The sequence below is a fragment of the Tamandua tetradactyla genome, chromosome 3, assembly GCF_023851605.1.
Source record: "Tamandua tetradactyla isolate mTamTet1 chromosome 3, mTamTet1.pri, whole genome shotgun sequence".
In the NCBI taxonomy this organism is placed as follows: Eukaryota; Metazoa; Chordata; class Mammalia; order Pilosa; family Myrmecophagidae; genus Tamandua; species Tamandua tetradactyla.
In genome coordinates, this window is record NC_135329.1 from 84,594,711 (window position 1) to 84,604,341 (window position 9,631).

The 9,631-nt window shown below is 36.7% G+C and overlaps 1 pseudogene; it reads right to left on the reverse strand.

The window, feature by feature from the left end:
* Positions 1-907: 907 nt before the first annotated feature.
* On the reverse strand, positions 908-2,259 carry LOC143676749 (ras-related protein Rab-1A pseudogene; annotated as a pseudogene).
* Between the last annotated feature and the right edge of the window lie 7,372 nt (positions 2,260-9,631).

Below are 9,631 nucleotides of genomic sequence, written 5' to 3' on the forward strand. Positions count from 1 at the left end.
AGATATAGATATAGATATAGATATAGATATAGATATAGATATAGATATAAAATTTATAAAAGTTTCTCATGTAACTGTGGGAATATAGAGTCCAAGGTCTGTAGGGCAGGCCACAAGCTGGTAACTCCAATGAAGGTCCTCAATGAACTCTCAGGTGAAGCTGGCTGGGCAACTGTGGGAATTTAAGGGTCCAAGGTCTGCAGGGCAGGCTGTAAGCTGGCAACTCCAATGAAGTTCCTCAATGAACTCTCAAGACAGACTGGCTGAACAACTGTGGGAATGGAAGAGTCCAAAATCTGTAGGGCAGACTGTGAAGCTGGCAATTCTGATGAAGGGTCTGGATGAACTCCACAGGGGAGGCTTGCTGGCTGAAGCAGGAAGAGTGACTGTCTCTTCTGAATTCTCATTAAAAACCTTTGGTGATTAGATTAAGCATCACTCATTGCAGAAGACATTTTCCTTAGTTGATTACAAATGCAATCAGCTGTGAATGCAGCCAATGTAATCATGATTCAAGTTCATGAAATGTCCTCATAGCAACAGACAGGCCAGTGCTTTCCCAACCAGATGGCCAGGCACCACCACCTGGACAAGTTGACATATGAACCTTACCATGACACCATCCATGGGGAATCGTCTGGGATCAGGAAAGCAACAAGGATTACATACCTTATTTTATAAACCGACACACAAAGGTTTAAGACAGTTCTGAAAATTAAGTTAGGTGTCTTGAGTCAATGAAATTTTTTAAAAAGTCAGTATTGACCATTTACAATCCCTGACCTTTGTGGAGATGGTAATAATCTTTTGTAGTGCAGCTACATAGAGTACAGTTCAGGCAATTTTGTTTCTTCATATGGGTTCAGATGGCAAATTCATTGCTGTAAGAAATGGATGGAGGCAAATTTTAGTAGCAACCTCCATCTAACTGCTTGACCAGAGTGCTCTGGATTTTAACATTGGACTTCTCTGCACCACCAGCTGTTGCTCTGGAGCCCATTTGCTTTTTAATGTCAGCTGCCATTATCATGAAAGACCATTCTACATTTGTTGCATTCTTAGCACTGGTTTCTAAAAAACGGAATTTCAAGGGAACCAGCAAATTATTTTGCTGTTGTGTAGTCTACTACTTTCTTTGTGGCCAAGTGACATTTTTTTCCCTACCAACAACTTGTTGACATTTTCACTGGCATAACAATCCTCCTGCAGCCGCTATTTAACATTATTGAAGGACTCCTGATCTGTCATATCATACACAATTATGATGCCATGGTCTTCTCAGTAATAACTAGAGGTGACTGTTTGAAATCTTTCTTGGCTGCTGTGTCCCATATTTGAAGCTTGATTGTTTTTCCATCTTACTCCATAGTTTTTATTTGAAATCTACACCAATTGAGCTGATGTAGCTTTCAGTGCATGTATCATCTGCAAACCTAAGAAGGAGGCAAGACTTTCCAACCCCAGAGTCACCAATCAGAAGTAACTTGAATAAATAATCACTACAATTATTCAGGCTTCATGCTGTCCATGTCACTGCAGCTTCCATAGCCACCACCCTGACCCTCTGTGCCATGCATAATCAAAGGAAAGATGGTTAATTAATTTTTAACAAGGCCCCCAAATCCACTCAACTGAGACAGAATAGCTCTCCAATAAATGGTATCAGGAGAACTGGATAGCTAAGACTTGACTCAAGTTGGAGCAAAGACCTAAATATAAGAACAAATGTGATGAAATTCTGAGAAGAAAATACATGGGGAGCATCTTCAAGACCTAGTGATAGGAGATATGACAAGCAATGAAAGAAAAAATAGGTAAATGGGACCTCCTCAAAACTGAATACTTCTGTGCTTCAAAGGACTTTTTCAAAAGGTTGAAAAGGCAGCCAACTCAATGGGAAAAAATATTTGGAAATATTTGCAAACTATTTGAAAATGACAACTACTGGGGAAATACAAATCAAACCACAAAGAGATATCACATCACACACATTAGAATAGCTGCTATTAAATAAACAGAAAACTACAAGTGTTGGAGAGTATGTGGAGAAAATGGAACACAATCACTTCCAGTGGGAATGTAAAATGGTTCAGTTGCTGTGGAAGGTGGTTTGGTGGTTCCTCAGAAAACTAAATTATAAAGTTGTCTTACAACTCGGTAACCCTGTTACTTAGTATGTACCCAGAAGATCTAAAAGCAGGGATGTGAACAGACACTTGAACAGCAATACTCATAGCAGTGTTACCAGACAATGGTCATGGATTCTTTTGCCCAGCACACTCAATAGCCAATACCTGAGACACCTGGGTTTCAAAGAGAGAAAGAGCTTACTATTAGGCATGTAGTGGAGAGCCCATGGCCTAGTAGCCCAAAATCTGTCTCCTCGAGTTTAGGAGGTCCACGGTTTTTAAGGATTTTAGCAAGGGGAGATGAGGTCATTTCAAATAGCAAGCTCAAAGCAGAAAAGGGAACAGTGTTATCATTATCATTTCAATAGGAAAACATAATTTGAAACGAGGGGATACAGAGCTATCACTTCAATATTAAAAGTGTGAGCCAAAAGGAAGGGAGACAAGTTATCTTTCAATAGCTGAATCTAAAGTTTAGCTGATACAATTTACAAATGCACAGAGCTGAAGCTAGTTAATAGCTGACTTCAAATTCTTCATTAGCTTTGGGGCCTTTGCCCTACAAGAAAATGACCAGATTAAGTGAGTAATGGCTCTTAGAGTCACTAAGTCACAAGATAAGGGCTTTTACAATCATTGTGGGTCTCAGGAAGGCTGAATTATAGTTTAGGGATTTCAGGTATTCCCCTCTGTCTACTCCAATATCCCAGAAAACAGAAACGACAATGATTCATTAATCAAAATCGTTCCATAAATTCTCATTTCTCAGTTACAGTGGCATTACTCACAGTTGCCAAAATGGAAATAATCTGAATGGCCATCAACAGAGGAATGGATAAACAAAATGAGATATATACATATGTGTCAGTTTGAATCTTGTGTATCACAGAAAAGCCATGTTCTTTAATCCTCATTTAGTATTGCTGGGTGGAATCTTTTTTATTGTTTCCTGTAGATGTGACCCACCCAATTGTTGGTGGTAACTTTTGATTATATGGATTCCATGGACATGTGTCTCCACCCATTTTGGAAAAAGCTTTAGAGCCCACACAACCAGAGACCTGTGGAGATGAAGGAGGAAAATGCCCCCAGGGGAGCTTCATGAAACAAGAAGCCTGTAGAAAAAGCAGATACTGCCATGTTTGCCATGTGTCTTTCTAGTTGAGAGTGAAACCCTTAACATCATCGTCCTTCTTGAACCAAGTTATCTTTCCCTGGTTGCCTTAGATTAGACATTTCTATACTCTTGCTTAATTTGGACATTTTCACAGCCTTAGAACTGTAAACTTGCAACTTAATGATTTCCCTTTTTAAAAACCATTTCATTTCTGGTATCTCATATTTCAGCAACTTGCCAACTAGAGCAATGGACAATGGAATATTACTCATCAGTAAGAAGAAATGATGTCCTGAAGCATGTAACAACATGAATGAACTTTGAGGACATAATGCTGAGTGAAATAAGTCAGACACAAAAGGACAAATACTGTAAGATTCCCCTAATATGATCTAATTATAATGAGCCAACTCTTGGAGATAAAATCTAGAGTGTAGATTACCAAGAGCATAAGGGTAGAGATTGGGAAGCTGATGCTTAGTTTGTGCAGAATTTCTAATTAGGTTGGTTGTAAGTGTTTGAAAATGGATAAAGGTAATGGAAGCATATTATTGTGAAAATAATTAACAGCACCCAATTATGTGTGTGAGTGTGGTTGAAAGGGGGAAGTTTAGGGTCGTGAATGTCACTGGAAGGAAAGCTAGAGGATAGAAACATGGGATGTGGATGATTGTTGTTAATATAACAAATATGAGAATATTCTTTTTTGCACTATAGAAAATGTGCATCACTATTACAAGGTGTGATGGTTAGGTCCTAGTGTCAACTTGGCCAAGTGATGATGTCCAGTTGTCTGGTCAGAAAAACACTAGCCTGACCATTGCTGCAAGGATATTTTGTGGCCAATTGACAAACCAGAAGGCTTGTGTATAAAATCATCAGTCAGTTGATTACATCTGTAGCTGATTATATCTATACCAATTAAGGCATGTCTCCCACCAATGAGATAATTCAATCAGTTGAAGACTTTAGGAAGAAGAGAGGCTTTTTTCACTGCTTCTTCAGTCAGTGAGACTCTCCTGTGGAGTTCTCCCAGACCCATCATCAGAGCTGCCAGCTTCACAGCTTGCTCTATAGATTTTGGACTCTTCCATTCCCACAGTTGCATGAGACACCTTTATGCATCTCATATTTACAGATATGCCCCATTGGTTTTGTTTCTCTAGAGAACCCTGGCTAATATACAAGGTGTTAATGAAAGGGTGGCATATGGAAAAAAAAACATCTAATGCAAACTATGGACTATAGTTAAAAGTAGTTTTTAAATATACTTTCATCAGTTGTGACAAGGGTTCCATGCCAATGCTAATTGTCAACAATGTGCAGTATAAGAGGTTTAGAGGTATTCTACTTTGCTAGCTGCTAGAATGTAATATACTAGGAATGAAGCAGCTCCTAAAAGGGGAATTTATCAGTTTGCAAGTTTACAGTTCTAAGGTCATGGAAATGTCCAAATTAAAGCAAGTTTATAAAAGTGTCCAAATTAAGGCACTGACGAGATTACCTTCATCAAGTAAAGCTGATGAAGTTCAGTGTTTCTCTCTGAACTGGAAGGGCACATGTCAAACATGGTAATGTCTGCTAGTTTTCCTGCCAGGTTTCTTGTTTCATGAAGTTCCCCCTGGGTGTTTTCCTTCCTCGTCTCCAAAGGTCTCTGGCTGCATGGGTTCTGCTCATTCTCATGGCTTTCTTGTGGCTCTCTCATGGCCTCTCCAAAATGTTTCCTTCTTTGAAAGATTCTAGTAAACTAATTAAGACCCACCTGTAATGGGTGAAATCACATCTCCTTCCAAACAAAAAGTTAATACCCTCAATTGGGTGTGTCACATCTCCATGGAGATAGTCTAATCAAACGATTCCAGCCTACATAATTGAATAGGGATTAAAATAAAAGGTTGCTTCCACATGATTGGATCATGATTAAACCACAGCCTTTCTGGGGTACATAATCCTTTCAGACCAGCACAGAGGGTTTCTTTTTTGGAGTAATAAAGATGTTCTAAAATTTATTGTAGTGATCAATGCAGAAATCTGCTATTACACTGAGAGCCATTGATTATAAACTTTGGATAGATTATGTAATGAATACATCTCAACAAAGCAATTTTGAAAAAGCCACAGTGAGATGCTATAAAACGCCCACAAAAATGACTAAAATCAAATAGACTTAGGATGCCAAATATTGACATGCACTGGAATACCTGGATCTCTCAATCGTTGCTGGTGGATCCTCACTCTGGAAATGGTTTGGTTGATATCAACTAATATGCATTCCCTGTGACTTAGCAATTTTGCTCCTTGGCTTATACCCCCCCAAAAAGTGTACTTATGTGCAAAGAGATATACAAGAATAATTCACAATGGCCCCAAACTGCAAACCATCTGTGCTGGTTTGAAAGGAAGTATGTCCCCTAGAAAAGCCATGTTTTAATCTAAATACCATTTCATAAAGGTAGAATAAACCCTATTCAATATTGTATATTTGAAACTGTAATCAGATCATCATCAGGAGTGGTTGTTAAACTGCATTAGGTGATGACATGTCTCCACCATTTGGGTGGGTTTTGATTGGTTTATTGGAGTCCTATAAAAGAGGAAATGTTTTGGAGAACGGGAGATTCAGAGAGAGCATGGAATGCTACAGCATCATGGAGCAGAGAGTCCATCAGCCAGTGACCTTTGGAGATCAAGGAAAATGCCTCCCGGGGACCTTCCTGAAACCAGAAGCCAGGAGAGAAAGTTAGCAGATAATGTCATGTTCACCATGTGCCCTTCCGGCTGAGAGAGAAGCCCTGACTGTGTTTGCCATGTGCCTTCTCACTTGAGAGGGAAACCCTGAACTTCATCAGCCTTCCTGAACCAAGGTATCTTTCCCTGGATGGATACCTTTGATTGGACATTTCTATAGACTTGTTTTAATTGGGACATTTTATTGGCCTTAGAACTGTAAACTAGCAACTCATTAAATTCCTCTTTTTAAAGGCCATTCCATTTCTGGTATATTGCATTCCAGTAGCTAGCAAACTAGAACACCATCTAAGCACACAATATTAAAAATGATAGATTGTGATTTATTCATATTTGCATATCAATGTTATAATGGCATATTCACAACTGCCCAGACACGGAAGCAATGCAACAATCAATGAATCAATGCATGGCTATACAAAGTGTGGTATATACATACAATGAAATATTGTTTAGCTATAGTGAGGAACAAAGTCCTAATAAATGTGACAACATGGACAAACCTTGAAGACCATGTTGAGTGAAGTAAGACAGATCCAAAAGAACAAATATTGAATAATCTCAATAATATGAAATCATTAAAGTAAATACCTGCATAGTCAGAAACTAATAAGATTTACCATGGACTATGGTGGGGGTAGGAAATGGGGAGTTAATGCTTACATTGTATAGAGTTTCTATTTGAACTGATGGAAAAGATTTGGTAATGGATGTTGGTGATGGTAGCCCAATGTTAAGAACACAAGTAACAGCATTGATTTATACATTTGAATGTGATTAAAAGGGAAAATTCTTTTTCACTTAAACTCTTTTTTTATTATGGAAAAGCTTTGCTATATACAAAAATAGAGACAATGGTGTAATGAACCTTCATATACCATCATGCAGTTTTGATTTGTTTTTTCTTAATTCAGGATTGCTGTAATGTAATTTTTGTTGTTGCTGTAACTGTTTCTCTTTTTTCCCTTTTAAAAAATATTTTATATTATCGAACCAAAACAACATACAAACATGAACGTTCTTAACATACAAACATTCCATGTATGGTATGCAATCAATAGCTCACAGCATCATCACATAGTAGCATATTCATCACCACAATCATTTTTTAGAACATTTGCATCACTCCAGAAAAAGAAATAGAAAGATAAAAGAAAAAACTCACACATATTATATCCCTTACCCCTCCCTTTCATTGACCACTAGTATTTCCATCTACTCAATAGATTTTAACTAAAGGGGGAAATTTTATATTGTATAAGTTACTAGGATAAAAATTTAAAAACATAAAATTGTACAACCCAAACGAACCCCTTTTTAAAAAATCTAGTGATTTGAATATTGAAGGAATATATGTGCAACAATATGGATTAAATCTTAATCATAATGTTGAGTGGAATAATCCAGACATCAAACAATACATTTTGTTCATTCCCATTTATATTCATTCAAAAGCATGCAAATCTTTTTGATGTTTTTTAGGATCTTTGTTACTTAGGGACATAGAGAATGAAACATGTATCTGGAGGCTTCATAGGAGGGCTCCAATCCAGTTGGCACAGGGCTAACAAGATTTCCTGGGAAATGCAACTTTCAGTTTTAGGTGGTAATTCTCTATATTTTGAATTTGGAGATAGTTGCACAGGAATGATTTCTTTGTGAAAATTCACCCAATTATATAATTGTGATTTTTGTACTTTTCATTTTGTGCATTAGACTTGAGTAAAAATTTTAAATTTAAAGTAGTAATATGTATATGTATATTTTATAACTATAAATATATTTTATAAAAAATATTTATAATACTGCCTTTATATGCTACCCTTTCACCCTCATCTTTGCCTATGCTTTAGTCTTGGATCTACAATTACATGTATCAAATATTCATCATCCATTATTTTACTGAGGATTCCTCAAGCATCTCTTACTTGATGAAGCTCATCCCGATACTGTACTCTCTAATATTGTACTTGGTGAATAATCACACATACTGATGTAAAGGTAAATTTTAATTTAATTTAACATTCAGTAATTAAATTACATTAACCACACTTCTAGTGATCAATAATCACATGTGGCTAGGAGCTACTGTAGCTCAGAAATGGAACATTTCTACTATCCCAGAAAGTACTATGGGTAGTGTTATTGAGTTAGATTCCTCAAGAAGCCTTATGAAGTCAGAATTCCCTGAGTTCTTGCATGTTTAATCCTGTTTTACTAGCCTTGACACAGAAAATCAGTTTCAGTGGAAGTAAAACCATTGATACACTCTTACTCTCCTTATGTTTTTAGAAAGACTGGTTGACTTTTGCCTTGCTTTTACATTGTTTTTGAAAAGGGTAATAATCTGATTTTCTTATATCTGTGTATTTGAAATTTTTTTTGGAAAAGTTGGGAATTTTTATCTATTTTTAAAGTCTATATTTTTACTAGGCTATTTGTCACAATTAATCATTCCATATCATTTTTTCCAATGACCATATGGAAGATTTTTGCTTTCTTTGATTTCAAAGAAAGGTTCTGTTCTGTTGTTTTGCTTTTCTTCTTCAGGCGCTCCAATTATGTATATGTTATTTCTTTTTTACCTGGCTTTTCCATTTTCTCTCTAGACTAAAAACATTTATTTCTTATTTTTAACTTGGTGATTGTCTGCCTGACTTTCCTCAGCAATCATTTTGCATTGTCACTTGAAACCATTCCACTGGGGAAATAATCAAAAATATTCATTTTTTTAACTTTTATTATTGTATAGTATAGCATATATACAAAGCAAAGAAATAAAAAAAGCAATCGTTTTCAAAGCACTCTTCAGCAAGTATCTATAGAACATATTCCAGAATTTGCCATGGGCTACCATATGATCCTCTCACAGTTTTACTTTTAGCTGCTACAGAATATAGGAGGCTAGAGGGCTTAAATATTTTTTTATCATCATAATTGATTTTTTTCCTTCTTTTTCTGTGAAAAATAACATATATGCAAAAAAACAATACATTTCAAAGCACAGCACCACAATTCATTGTAGAACATATTTCAGACATTGACATGGGTTACAATTTCACAATTTTAGGTTTTTACTTCTAGCTGCACTAAAATACTGGAGACTGAAAAACATATCAATGCAATGACTCAGCATTCATATCCATTTGTTAAATTCTATCATCTCTGTATAACTTCACCACCATCTTTAACCTTTCCACCCCTCTCTTTAGGGGTGTTTGGCTATGGCAAATCTAAATTTTCCATACTGGAAGGGTCTGTCACTAATATGGGGCAGGGAGATGTAACTATCTGATGTTCTGGAGAGGCTGGGCTAGCTGTCAGGACTTATCTGGACCAGGGACTCATCTTCAGGCTGTAGGTTTCTGCAAAGTTACTCTAGTGCATGGAACCCTTGTGGAATCTTATGTATTGCCCTAGTTTTTTTTTTTTTTTTTTTTTTGGCTTTTATATAAAGGGAATTTATTAAGTTACAACTTTACAGTTCTAAGGCCATAAAAAAAGTCCAAACTAAGGCATCCAGAGGAAGATACCTTGACTGAAGAAAGGCAGATGGTGTCCAGAACACATCTGACAGCTGGGAAGGCAAATGGCTAGTGTCTGCTCGTCCTTTAGCTTCTGATTTCAAACAGCATCT